This window comes from Leuresthes tenuis, unplaced genomic scaffold (genome assembly GCF_036924035.1).
Source record: "Leuresthes tenuis unplaced genomic scaffold, fLeuTen1.0.hap1 SCAF_10, whole genome shotgun sequence".
Classification (NCBI taxonomy): domain Eukaryota; kingdom Metazoa; phylum Chordata; class Actinopteri; order Atheriniformes; family Atherinopsidae; genus Leuresthes; species Leuresthes tenuis.
Window position 1 is genome coordinate 26,172,429 of NW_027325364.1, and position 12,181 is coordinate 26,184,609.

General features: G+C 45.5%; 4 non-coding genes across 4 annotated transcripts; 2 read left to right on the top strand and 2 right to left on the bottom strand.

Moving 5' to 3' along the window:
- Positions 1-742: 742 nt before the first annotated feature.
- Positions 743-856, top strand: LOC140317397 (U5 spliceosomal RNA). Its single transcript, XR_011917715.1, has one exon. It is a non-coding gene; the product is annotated as a U5 spliceosomal RNA (small nuclear RNA).
- A 316-nt stretch (positions 857-1,172) lies between these two features.
- Positions 1,173-1,363, top strand: LOC140317009 (U2 spliceosomal RNA). Its single transcript, XR_011917363.1, has one exon. It is a non-coding gene; the product is annotated as a U2 spliceosomal RNA (small nuclear RNA).
- Positions 1,364-3,984: 2,621 nt separating this feature from the next.
- On the bottom strand, positions 3,985-4,175 carry LOC140317024 (U2 spliceosomal RNA). Its single transcript, XR_011917377.1, has one exon. It is a non-coding gene; the product is annotated as a U2 spliceosomal RNA (small nuclear RNA).
- Positions 4,176-4,491: 316 nt separating this feature from the next.
- Positions 4,492-4,605, bottom strand: LOC140317205 (U5 spliceosomal RNA). The gene has a single exon (XR_011917538.1). It is a non-coding gene; the product is annotated as a U5 spliceosomal RNA (small nuclear RNA).
- Between the last annotated feature and the right edge of the window lie 7,576 nt (positions 4,606-12,181).

The window sequence follows — 12,181 nt, forward strand, 5'->3', positions numbered from 1 at the left end:
CCTACAGCTCACTATGTGTGCGCACACCTTTATTCACAAACTCTTCAACTTATACTCTTTTACCAAAGCTGCTACAGCTCGATTGGCCGAATACCCTTAGATCCTATTTCGGTGAATTTGACATCTGCCTTACATGTAACAGATTAGCGGTTTAGCAGTTTTAATTTAGTTTGAGTGAAGGAATTCATTTTATAGCAAAATCCGAAATCGTGAAGAAATCATGAAAGTAAGCTTATTCTCGGATTCCTGAAACTTTAGATTTGCTCTTTCTTTTACTGCAAAGTACAACGTTGTTTTTTTTGTTTAAATCTTTCAAGACATGGTAAATATGAAGGACAAAGCAGTTTTAACATAGTTTGAGTGAAGGAATTCATTTTATTGATAAAATCCCAAGAGTCTGCTGAGAAAAGAGAGTGAATGCGAAGAAGACTTTAACACGGCTCTGGGAGCGAGCCGAGTGCGGGCTAACCGGGAGAATTGCTTGAAAGAAACGCGACACCGAATGAGCGGTCAGAACAAAGCCTCAATACGGTGTTCCCGTGGTGTTTTTGTTGCTGCCTTGTCTTTTGCATAAAAGACATTTGCTTGGGGCCCGATTGTTCCTACTTGGTCAGCCGAGGAGCAAGGGGGGGGGGGGGGGGGGGGGGGGGGGGAGCAAGCGTCTCAACCAAGCAAAGCTCACCATGGGGAAGGTGGCTATGCCAACTAGCCTGATGCCCTGCTCCCGCAGTGACGGATAATCGTACTCTGGTTTCTCTTCATAACGTACAAGTCTTTCACCTTTTACTAAAGACTTCTGTGGAGAGCAGCACTAATGAGTTGTTTCTATTTTTGGCAGGCTTTACCTTTGCGGGTGAAGCCCTTTCTGTCTGTGCAAAAGAAATCTTGTTACTGTGCAGAGTGACTTCTCTGAGTAGAGTTGCCTTACTTGTTGCGACTGTGCCGATGTTCGAAGCTGGAGTGCAAAGTTGTTGCTTGAATGGTGCTTGCTGGAGCGTGCGGGAGTGCAAAGTTATACCATTTAAAAGGGCTGAAGAGTGCTCAGTGCAGCGGGTGGGCGGAGGTGCAAAGTGACACTCTGGCCACCTATGGCCATAAAAAGAACAGGGGTGTTAGCGGACAAGTGCGCATTGTGCCAGGGAGGGCCCTCGGACGTGAACCAGTGGACAGTTGTCGCTTCTCGGCCTTTTGGCTAAGATCAAGTGTAGTATCTGTTCTTATCAGTTTAATATCTGATATGTCCTCTATACGAGGACTACATATTAAGTGGATTTTTAGCAATAGGAGTTGAAAAAGTAGCTTGCTCCGTTCACTCCAAGCATTGACCCCGTACTGCAGTGCCGCTGGGAACGGTGCGCTCTTCTCTACTCTTGTGAAAAAGCAAACAGCGGTGCAGGATGCAAGTTTCAGGGAGCCCAAGATGAAACTTTCTTTTAGTCTGCTGAGAAAAGAGAGTGAATGCGAAGTAGACTTTAACACGGCTCTGGGAGCGAGCCGAGTGCGGGCTAACCGGGAGAATTGCTTGAAAGAAACGCCATACCAAATGAGCGGTCAGAACAAAGCCTCAATACGGTGTTCCCGTTGTGTTTTTGTTGCTGCCGCTGTTTGCTTTTTCACAAGAGCGCACCTGTTGAGGGGGGGCCTGGGTGATGGTGGGTCTCAGGCCCGGGCTGCTGCGACTGGTGTGACCGGGTGGTTTGTTTGTTTGTTTTTTGTTGTTGTTTTTTGTAGAGGTCCTCCGGAGTGGGGTTGGGTTGAGTGGGGTGGGGCGGGATGGGTACCTTCTGGGGGTACAGTAGCTCCCAGAATATGGTCGCTGCAGGCCCCGAGCCTGGTGGACATCAGGCCCTCCTGTCCTGTGTTGGCTCCCTGGTAGCGGGGATGCCTATTGCAGCCAGTCCCTGGCTGCCCCCAGTGTATATCCCCATACCCCTCTCCCTTCTGGCTCCTGTACACAGCACACACTCACACATGAAGGGTTTTGGGGGCGTGTGTGTTCGGTGGGGTGTAGTGGACTCTGCAGTAGTTGCACTCTGCAGTTCCCACCCCTGTTTTAATTACACCTTAGACATTACTACTTATCAAACACACTCACACACACACATTAGGTCTTGGGGGGTGGTTACACTGAGTGGCATCTGGTGGGCGGGGCTCTTTGGGTATGTAGGCTGCCCAGAGGGCCACGCTCCCAGTTCTACAAGTTTGGCTGCCCCTCAATTTTAATTGCTCACTATTAGAAAATATTGAAGAGCCAGAAGGGTGAGGGGAGGGGTCTTCTTCGCACACCCCTGCTTCCTGGTTGCTGCTCGGGGCGGGAGGGGCCAGGAGGATTAATTAATTGTTCTGCTGGTTTGGGGTCTGTGGTGGCTGGGGGGCTGCTGGCCCCCTGGTGTGCCCGCTGCACTACACCCCAGCAGAGTCGAGGGAGGGAGGACGTGTGGATCTATGGGACATGAAAGTGTGTGTGGTAATGATTGGGCCTGGATCTTGGACTTGCTGTCGCCTGGCCTGCCTGTCTTTCTCCCGATGGGGGGGGCGGCGTGGCCTCTCTCCGCTGCTCGCGACTTCACCCACCTGTGGGCACGTCTTGACTCCCAGGGCACTTGGCCAGGGGTGCTGGGGCAGGCGCTGACCCACTGTGTGGCTGTCTGGGGCGCTTGGCCCTCCTGGGTATTGGGTGGGGCCTCTGTCGGGGGGTTTGGGGGCGCTCGGGCTCCTGGGGCCCGGATCCAGTGCACGGCCCATGTCTGGGCGGCTGGGGCCTGGCGACGTCGGTGGGCTGTTGCCCCTGGCTCCCGGAGGGCCTCTGCCCTATGCTTATGGGGGCTCTTTCCGGGGGCTTCCTCTGCAGTCTTCTGGGTGGATGCGTGGTTGCCCCTGCGGTGGGCTTCCTGGGTTCTGTGCTCTGTGGGGGCTGCTGGTGGCCTGGGTCTTGTGGCCCTCTCTGCCTGCTTCTGATTGCTTGGGGGGGCTGTGGATTGTGGCCCTGTACGCTTATACACTCATAACTAAGCACGGTTATCATGTAGGTCCTGTGCCATGGGTGTTGCATGTTCTCACACACACACAACCACATTCATTAGTCCAGTAGCATGGTCGCTAAGCAGTTGATGTATTATCATGTCGTCTCAGGTCATCTATATCCACAGCTGTGTTGTATGCGATGTATGTTCTGTTTTTCTCTTCTTTCCTCTTCTTCTTTCCTTGTCCCCCGGTCCGGTTCAGTTCTATTACATGTCATATATTGTAAACAGAAATAAATAAATGGGCATCAAGGGGAGCTTTACATTTATAAAAATTCCCTTGGCAAAGCAAATCTGTTTGGCATCAAAGGTATTCAGACTACAATTCTGCTGCCATAATGCTGAACACGATAAGGGGAAAAAAAAAAAAAGTAAAGAAGACAGTTCTGCCGAAAGCCAGGGACTAGACCTGTTCTAAGTTCTGTACTTTTTAAAAGGGAGCCAACACAGGACAGGATGGCCTGATGTCCACCAGGCTCGGGGCCTGCAGCGACCATATTCTGGGAGCTACTGTACCCCCAGAAGGTACCCATCCCGCCCCACCCCACTCAACCCAACCCCACTCCGGAGGACCTCTACAAAAAACAAACAAACAACAACAAAAAACAAACAAACAAACCACCCGGTCACACCAGTCGCAGCAGCCCGGGCCTGAGACCCACCATCACCCAGGCCCCCCCAAGCCCCCCCTCAACAGGTGCGCTCTTGTGAAAAAGCAAACAGCGGCAGCAACAAAAACACAACGGGAACACCGTATTGAGGCTTTGTTCTGACCGCTCATTTGGTATGGCGTTTCTTTCAAGCAATTCTCCCGGTTAGCCCGCACTCGGCTCGCTCCCAGAGCCGTGTTAAAGTCTACTTCGCATTCACTCTCTTTTCTCAGCAGACTAAAAGAAAGTTTCATCTTGGGCTCCCTGAAACTTGCATCCTGCACCGCTGTTTGCTTTTTCACAAGAGTAGAGAAGAGCGCACCGTTCCCAGCGGCACTGCAGTACGGGGTCAATGCTTGGAGTGAACGGAGAAAGCTACTTTTTCAACTCCTATTGCTAAAAATCCATTTAATATGTAGTCCTCGTATAGAGGACATATCAGATATTAAACTGATAAGAACAGATACTACACTTGATCTTAGCCAAAAGGCCGAGAAGCGACAACTGTCCACTGGTTCACGTCCGAGGGCCCTTCCTGGCACAATGCGCACTTGTCCGCTAACACCCCTGTTCTTTTTATGGCCATAGGTGGCCAGAGTGTCACTTTGCACCTCCGCCCACCTGCTGCACTGAGCACTCTTCAGCCCTTTTAAATGGTATAACTTTGCACTCCCGCACGCTCCAGCAAGCACCATTCAAGCAACAACTTTGCACTCCAGCTTCGAACATCGGCACAGTCGCAACAAGTAAGGCGACTCTACTCAGAGAAGTCACTCTGCACAGTAACAAGATTTCTTTTGCACAGACAGAAAGGGCTTCACCCGCAAAGGTAAAGCCTGCCAAAAATAGAAACAACTCATTAGTGCTGCTCTCCACAGAAGTCTTTAGTAAAAGGCGAAAGACTTGTACGTTATGAAGAGAAACCAGAGTACGATTAGCAGGGCATCAGGCTAGTTGGCATAGCCACCTTCCCCATGGTGAGCTTTGCTTGGTTGAGACGCTTGCTCCGCCGCCACCCCCCCCCCCCCCCCCCCCCGCTCCTCGGCTGACCAAGTAGGAACAATCGGGCCCTATTCGATGGCTGCCTTGTCTTTTACTCTGTGCAAAAGACAAGGCAGCAACAAAAACACCACGGGAAAACCGTATTGAGGCTTTGTTCTGACCGCTCATTCGGTGTCGCGTTTCTTTCAAGCAATTCTCCCGGTTAGCCCGCACTCGGCTCGCTCCCAGAGCCGTGTTAAAGTCTTCTTCGCATTCACTCTCTTTTCTCAGCAGACTCTTGGGATTTTATCAATAAAATGAATTCCTTCACTCAAACTATGTTAAAACTGCTTTGTCCTTCATATTTACCATGTCTTGAAAGATTTAAACAAAAAAAACAACGTTGTACTTTGCAGTAAAAGAAAGAGCAAATCTAAAGTTTCAGGAATCCGAGAATAAGCTTACTTTCATGAGTTCTTCACGATTTCGGATTTTGCTATAAAATGAATTCCTTCACTCAAACTAAATTAAAACTGCTAAACCGCTAATCTGTTACATGTAAGGCAGATGTCAAATTCACCGAAATAGGATCTAAGGGTATTCGGCCAATCGAGCTGTAGCAGCTTTGGTAAAAGAGTATAAGTTGAAGAGTTTGTGAATAAAGGTGTGCGCACACATAGTGAGCTGTAGGAAAATAGGCAGGGAGCAATGCCGGCTGGGGTATATGTTCTTGTATGTTGTCTGACTGTTTGATTTGAATGTGTTGTGTAAGTGTCCTGTTGAATGTTACATGTTTGGGCTTTGACACTTCACTGTGGTTGTTAACTGTGTGGTGTGTCCTGAAATGTTATATGTTTGGGCTGTGTGACATGCTTAATGCTTGTCAGTAGCTACCCACTTATTCATATATAGCAACTGACAACATAAGAAGTCTGGACATACTTTGATAGTAGTTGTAGAAGTATCCTTATTGATAATAGATAAACTAATTCATAGTGATAGAACAGTAGATGAACAGGTGCCTGCACATGTCTCACGAAAATAAAATGGGTGTGTGATTGCTGACGGCAGAGCAATACTGCCAAACTTATGAGTTCTTGTGGCAAACTTGATTCAGTGTCTTGACGTGTATACGCTGTTTCGCTGACTTGATTGTCACAAGAAACAAAGTGTGTTTGATAAGATCCGACCATTTTATTACGGGAGGATCAGTATGTATGGATTCTGATGTGACTGATAAACCCATTCGTATCGTAAGCATAATCTAATACGTGAGACAACGCCCTGGCACACAATCAAAAAAAAAAAGAGAGAGCGGTTTTGTGTCCCCACAGTCCATAATGTAGAAAAGAGAGAAAAAAGCCTTTCTGATTTGGTGTGTGTGCTCACAGTGCAGAGTGTAGAGAAAAGAGAGAAAAGAAAGCCGTTTTGGTGTCACGGGTGTTGTGACTTACACACACACATTTCTAAATTGAGAAAGGAAATTATTTTAGAGGAAGCACTAGAGTTTAGATCCCACATTTGTTGATAGGCATTCATTTATTTCTTCACTTCTGATGAAGTTTCAACAATAAACAACAAACTTTGTATTATGAGAAAGAACCAGACTCATTCTTCAGGAATCCGAAAATAAGCTCTATTTTACGAGTTATGCACGAATTCGGATTCTCCTATAAAACGAATTCCTTAACTCTAACCAAGTTAAGACTGCTTTGTCCTTCATATTTATTCATGTCTAATCAAGTTTCAACGATAAACAACGTTGTACTTTGTAGAATGAGAAAGAACTTCTTCAGCAATAAGCATCTCTCGACATATGACGAAATACAGATTTTGCTATAAAATTAATTCCTTCTATCAGCCTGACTTAAAACTGTTTGTCCTCCTTATTTATCCACTTCAAATCAAGTTTCAACAATTAAAAAAATGTTGTAGTTTGAGAAAAAACAACTTAATCTTAAGCAATCAGTAGGGTAAGAAAGGGTAAGAAAAGGTGCAAATGCCAACCATACATCACTAAAAGGTGGAGCGGAAGTATTCGGCTGCAAGTAGGTGCGAATGCCTGACAATGTATGATCAAAAGAGGGAGCGGAGGTTTTCGGCTGCAAGGTCTGAATGTCCAACCATAATTTGTAAAAACCGGGGAAGAAAAGGCTCGAAAGCCCGACTATACACCATCAAAAGCCGGAGCGGAGGTGTTCGGCTGCAAGTAGGTGTGAATGTTCGACCATAATTTGTAAAAAGCGGGTAAGAAAAGGTTCGAATGCCCGACTATATATTAACAAAAGCGGGAGGAGAGGTCTTCGGATGAGAGTGGGTGAGAATTTCCAACCATAATCTATAAAATACGGTGAAAAAAAATATGTGAATGCCTCATAGAACACTAAAAGCGGAAGTGTTCGGCTGCAAGAAGGTGTGAATGTCCGACTATATTTGGTGAAAAGCAGGTGAAGCAAGGTCTGAATGCCCAACCTTACATCATCAAAAGCGAGATCAGAGGTGTTTGGCTGCAAGAAGGCCATAGTTTGCCAAAAGCGGGTAAGGTGCGAATGACCGACTAAATATCAACAAAAGTGGGGGCGGAGGTCTTCGGATGCAAGTGGGTGTGAATATCCCACCATACAAGTATGGTGGAGAGGAAGCTGTGAATGGCCGACCATAGTAAAAGGCGGGTGAGAGAAGGTGCGAATGTCAAACCATACATAATCAAAACAGGGAGCGGAGATGTTCTGCTGTAAGAAGGTGTGAATGTCCAACCATAGTTGGTAAAAAGCGGGTAAGAAAAGGTTAAAATACCCGACTGTACACAATCAATAGCGGGAGCGGAGTTGTTCGGCTACTAAAAGGTGTGAAAGTCCGACCATGGTTTGTAAAAAGCGGGTAAGAAAAGGTGCGAATGCCCGACAATGTATGATCAAAAGAGGGAGTGCAGGTTTTCGGCTGCAAGAAGGTCTGAATGTCCAACCATAATTTGTAAAAACCGGGGAAGAAAAGGCTCGAAAGCCCGACTATACACCATCAAAAGTGGGAGCGGAGGTGTTCAGCTGCAAGACGGTCTGAATGTCCATCAATAATTGCTAGAAAACATGAAAGAAAATTTTCGAATATCAAACTGCACATGATCATAAGCGGGAGAGGAGGTGTTCAGCTGCAAGAAGGTGTGAATGTCTACCCATAATTACTGAAAAATGGGTAAGAAAAGGTGCGAATGCCTAACCATACATCATCAAAAGAGGGAGCGGAGGTGTTCCGCTGTAAGACGGTGTGAATGTCCGACCATAGATGGTAAAAAGCGGGTAAGAAAAGGTTAAATTACCCGACTGTACACAATCAAAAGAGGGATCGGAGTTGTTCAGCTAAGAGAAGGTGTGAAAGTCCGACCTTGGTTTGTAAAAAGCGGGTAAGAAAAGGTTCGTATGCCCGAATATACACCATCAAAAGCGGAAGCGGAGGTGTTCGGCTGCAAGATATTGTGAACGTCCGACCAAAGTTTGTAAAAAGCAGTTAAGAAAAGGTTCGAATATCTAACCAAACATAATCAAAAGCGGGAGCAGAGCTGTTCAACTGGAAGTAGGTGTGAATGTCAGATCATAATTTGCAAAAAGCTGATGAGAAAGGGTGAGAATGCCCGACTATACACCATCAAATGCGGTATCGGAGTTGTTCGGCTGTGAGTAGGTGTGAATCTCCAACCATAATTGCTGAAAAATGTGTTAGAAAAGGTAAAAATGCCGGTCCATACATAATCAAAATCGGGAGAGGTGGTGTTCAGCTGCAAGAAGGTCTAAATGTCCATCAATAATTGCTAGAAAACATGAAAGAAAATTTTCGAAAATCAAACCACACATGATCATAAGTGGGAGAGGAGGTGTTCAGCTGCAAGAAGGTGTGAATGTCCAACCAAAATATGTAAAAAGAAGTTAAGAAAAGGTTCGAATATCCAACCAAACATAATCAAAAGCGGGAGCAGAGCTGTTCGACTGCAAGTAGCTGTGAATGTCAGATCATAATTTGCAAAAAGCTGATGAGAAAGGGTGAGAATGCCCGACTATACACCATCAAATGCGGGAGCGGAGTTGTTCGGCTGTGAGTAGGTGTGAATCTCCGACCATAATTGCTGAAAAATGTGTTAGAAAAGGTAAAAATGCCGGTCCATACATCATCAAAAGCGAGAGAGGTTGTGTTCGGCTGCAAGTAGGTGTGACTGTTCGACTAAAGTTTGTAAAAAGTGGGTAAGACAAGGTGCGAATGCCTGACAATGTATGATCAAAAGCGGGAGCGGAGGTGTTCAGCTGCAAGAAGGTCTACATGTCCATCAATAATTGCTAGAAAACATGAAAGAAACTTTTTGAAAATCAAACCGCACATGATCATAAGTGGGATAGGAGGTGTTCAGCTGCAAGGTGTGAATGTCCACCCATAATTCCTGAAAAATGGGCAAAAAAAAGGTGTGAATGCCCAACCATACATCATCAAAAGCAGGAGTGGAAGTGTTCGGCTACAAGAAGGTGTGAACGTCCAACCAAAATATGTAAAAAGAAGTTAAGAAAAGGTTCGAATATCCAACCAAACATAATCAAAAGCGGGAGCAGAGCTTTTCGACTGCAAGTAGGTGTGAATGTCAGATCATAATTTGCAAAAAGCTGATGAGAAAGGGTGAGAATGCCCGACTATACATCATCAAATACGGGAGCGGAGTTGTTCGGCTGTGAGTAGGTGTGAATCTCCGACCATAATTGCTGAAAAATGTGTTAGAAAAGGTAAAAATGCCGGTCCATACATCATCAAAAGCGAGAGAGGTTGTGTTCGGCTGCAAGTAGGTGTGAATGTCCAGCCATAATTACTCACAAACGGGTAAGAAAAGGTAGTATTGCCAGACCATATATGATCAAAACAGGAAGCGGAGGTGGTTCAGCTGCAAGAAGGTTTGAATGTCCGACTAAAGTTCAAATATATTAAAGAAAGCGGGAGGAGAGGTCTTCGGATGAGAGTGGTTGAAAATTTCCGACCATATTGTATAAAATGCGGTGAAAAAAAGGTGTGATAGAACACTAAAAGGTGGAGCGGAAGTGTTCGGCTGCAAGAAGGTGTGAATGTCCGACTATATTTGGTGAAAAGCAGTTGAAGCAAGGTCTGAATGCCAAACCTTACATCATCAAAAGCGAGATCAGAGGTGTTTGGCTGCAAGAAGGCCATAGTTTGCCAAAAGCGGGTAAGGTGCGAATGTCTGACTAAATATCAACAAAATTTGGGGCAGAGGTCTTCGGATGCAAGTGGGTGTGAATATCCAACCATACAAGTATGGTGGAGAGGAAGCTGTGAATGTCCGACCATAGTTGGTAAAAAGCGGGTAAGAAAAGGTTAAAATACCCGACTGTACACAATCAATAGCGGGAGCGGATGTGTTCGGCTACAAGAAGGTGTGAAAGTCCGACCATGGTTTGTAAAAAGCGGGTAAGAAAAGGTGCGAATGTCCGACAATGTATGATCAAAAGAGAGAGCGGAGGTTTTCGGATACAATAAGGTTTGAATGTCCCACCATAGTTTGTAAAAAGCGGGTAAGAAAAGGTTCGAATGCCCGACTATACACCATCAAAAGCGGGAGCAGAGGTGTTCCGCTGTAAGACGGTGTGAATGTCCAACCATAGTTGGTAAAAAGCGGGTAAGAAAAGGTTAAAATACCCGACTTTACACAATCAATAGCGGGAGCGGAGTTGTTCGGCTACAAGAAGGTGTGAAAGTCCGACCATGGTTTGTAAAAACCGGGAAGAAAAGGCTCGAAAGCCCGACTATAAACCATCAAAAAGAAGGTTTGAATGTCCATCAATAATTGCTTTAAAACAAGAAAGTAAATTTTCGAATATCAAACCGTACATGATCATAAGCGGGAGAGGAGGTGTTCCGCTGTAAGACGGTGTGAATGTCCGACCATAGTTGGTAAAAAGCGGGTAAGAAAAGGTTAAAATACCCGACTGTACACAATCAATAGCGGGAGCGGAGTTGTTCGGCTACTAAAAGGTGTGAAAGTCCGACCCTGGTTTGTAAAAAGCGGGTAAGAAAATGTTCGAATGCCCGAACATACACAATCAAAAGAGGGAGCGGAGGTGTTCCGCTGTAAGACGGTGTGAATGTCCGATCATAGTTGGTAAAAAGCGGGTAAGAAAAGGTTAAAATACCCGACTGTACACAATCAAAAGAGGGAGCGGAGTTGTTCAGCTAAGAGAAGGTGTGAAAGTCCGACCATGGTTTGTAAAAGGGCGGGTAAGAAAAGGTTCGTATGCCCGAATATACACTATCAAAACCGGAAGTGTAGGTGTTCGGCTGCAAGAAGGTGTGAACGTCCGACCAAAGTTTGTAAAAAAGCAGTTAAGAAAAGGTTCGAATATCTAACCAAACATAATCAAAAGCGGGAGCAGAGCTGTTCGACTGCAAGTAGGTGTGAATGTCAGAGAATAATTTTTCAAAAAGCTGATGAGAAAGGGTGAGAAATCCGGACTATACACCATCAAATGCGGTAGCGGAGTTGTTCGGCTGTGAGTAGGTGTGATTCTCCAACCATAATTGCTGAAAAATGTGTTAGAAAAGGTAAGAATGCCGGTCCATACATCATCAAAAGCGGGAGAGGTGGTGTTCAGCTGCAAGTAGGTGTGAATGTCCATTAATAATTGCTTTAAAACATGAAAGAAAATTTTCGAAAATCAAACCTTACATGATCATTAGCGGGAGAGGAGGTGTTCAGCTGCAAGAAGATGTGAATATCCAACTATAATTACTGAAAAATGGGTAGGAAAAGATGCGAATGTCCAACCATAAATCATCAAAAGCAGGAGTGGAGTTGTTGAGCTACAAGAAGGTATGAAAGTCCAACCATGGTTTGTAAAAAGCGGGTAAGAGAAGGTTCGAATACCCGAATATATACCATCAAAAGCGGAAGCGGGGGTGTTCGGCTGCAAGAAGGTGTGAAAGTCCAAAAAAGTTTGTAAAAAGCAGTTAAGAAAAGGTTTGAATATCCAACCGAACATAATCAAAAGCGGGAGCAGAGCTGTTCGACTGCAAGTAGGTGTGAATGTCAGATCATAATTGCTGAAAAATGTGATAGAAAAGACTAGAATGCCGGACAATACATCATCAAAAGCGGGAGAGGTGGTTTTTCGGCTGCAAGTAGGTGTGAATGTCCAGCCATAATTACTCACAAACGGGGGAAGAAAAGGTAGTATTTCCAGACCACACATGATCAAATGGAGGTGGTTCAGCTGCAAGGTGTGAATGTCTGACTAAAGTTTGTAAAAACCGTGTAAGACAAGGGGCGAATGCCCGACAATGTATGATCAAAAGAGGGAGCGGAGGTTTTCGGCTGCAAGGTCTGAATGTCCAACCATAATTTGTAAAAATCGGGGAAGAAAAGGCTCGAAAGCCCGACTATACACCATCAAAAGTGGGAGCAGAGGTGTTCAGGTGCAAGAAGGTCTGAATGTCCGACCAATAATTACTGAAAAATGGGTAAGAAAAGGTGCGAATGCCAAATCA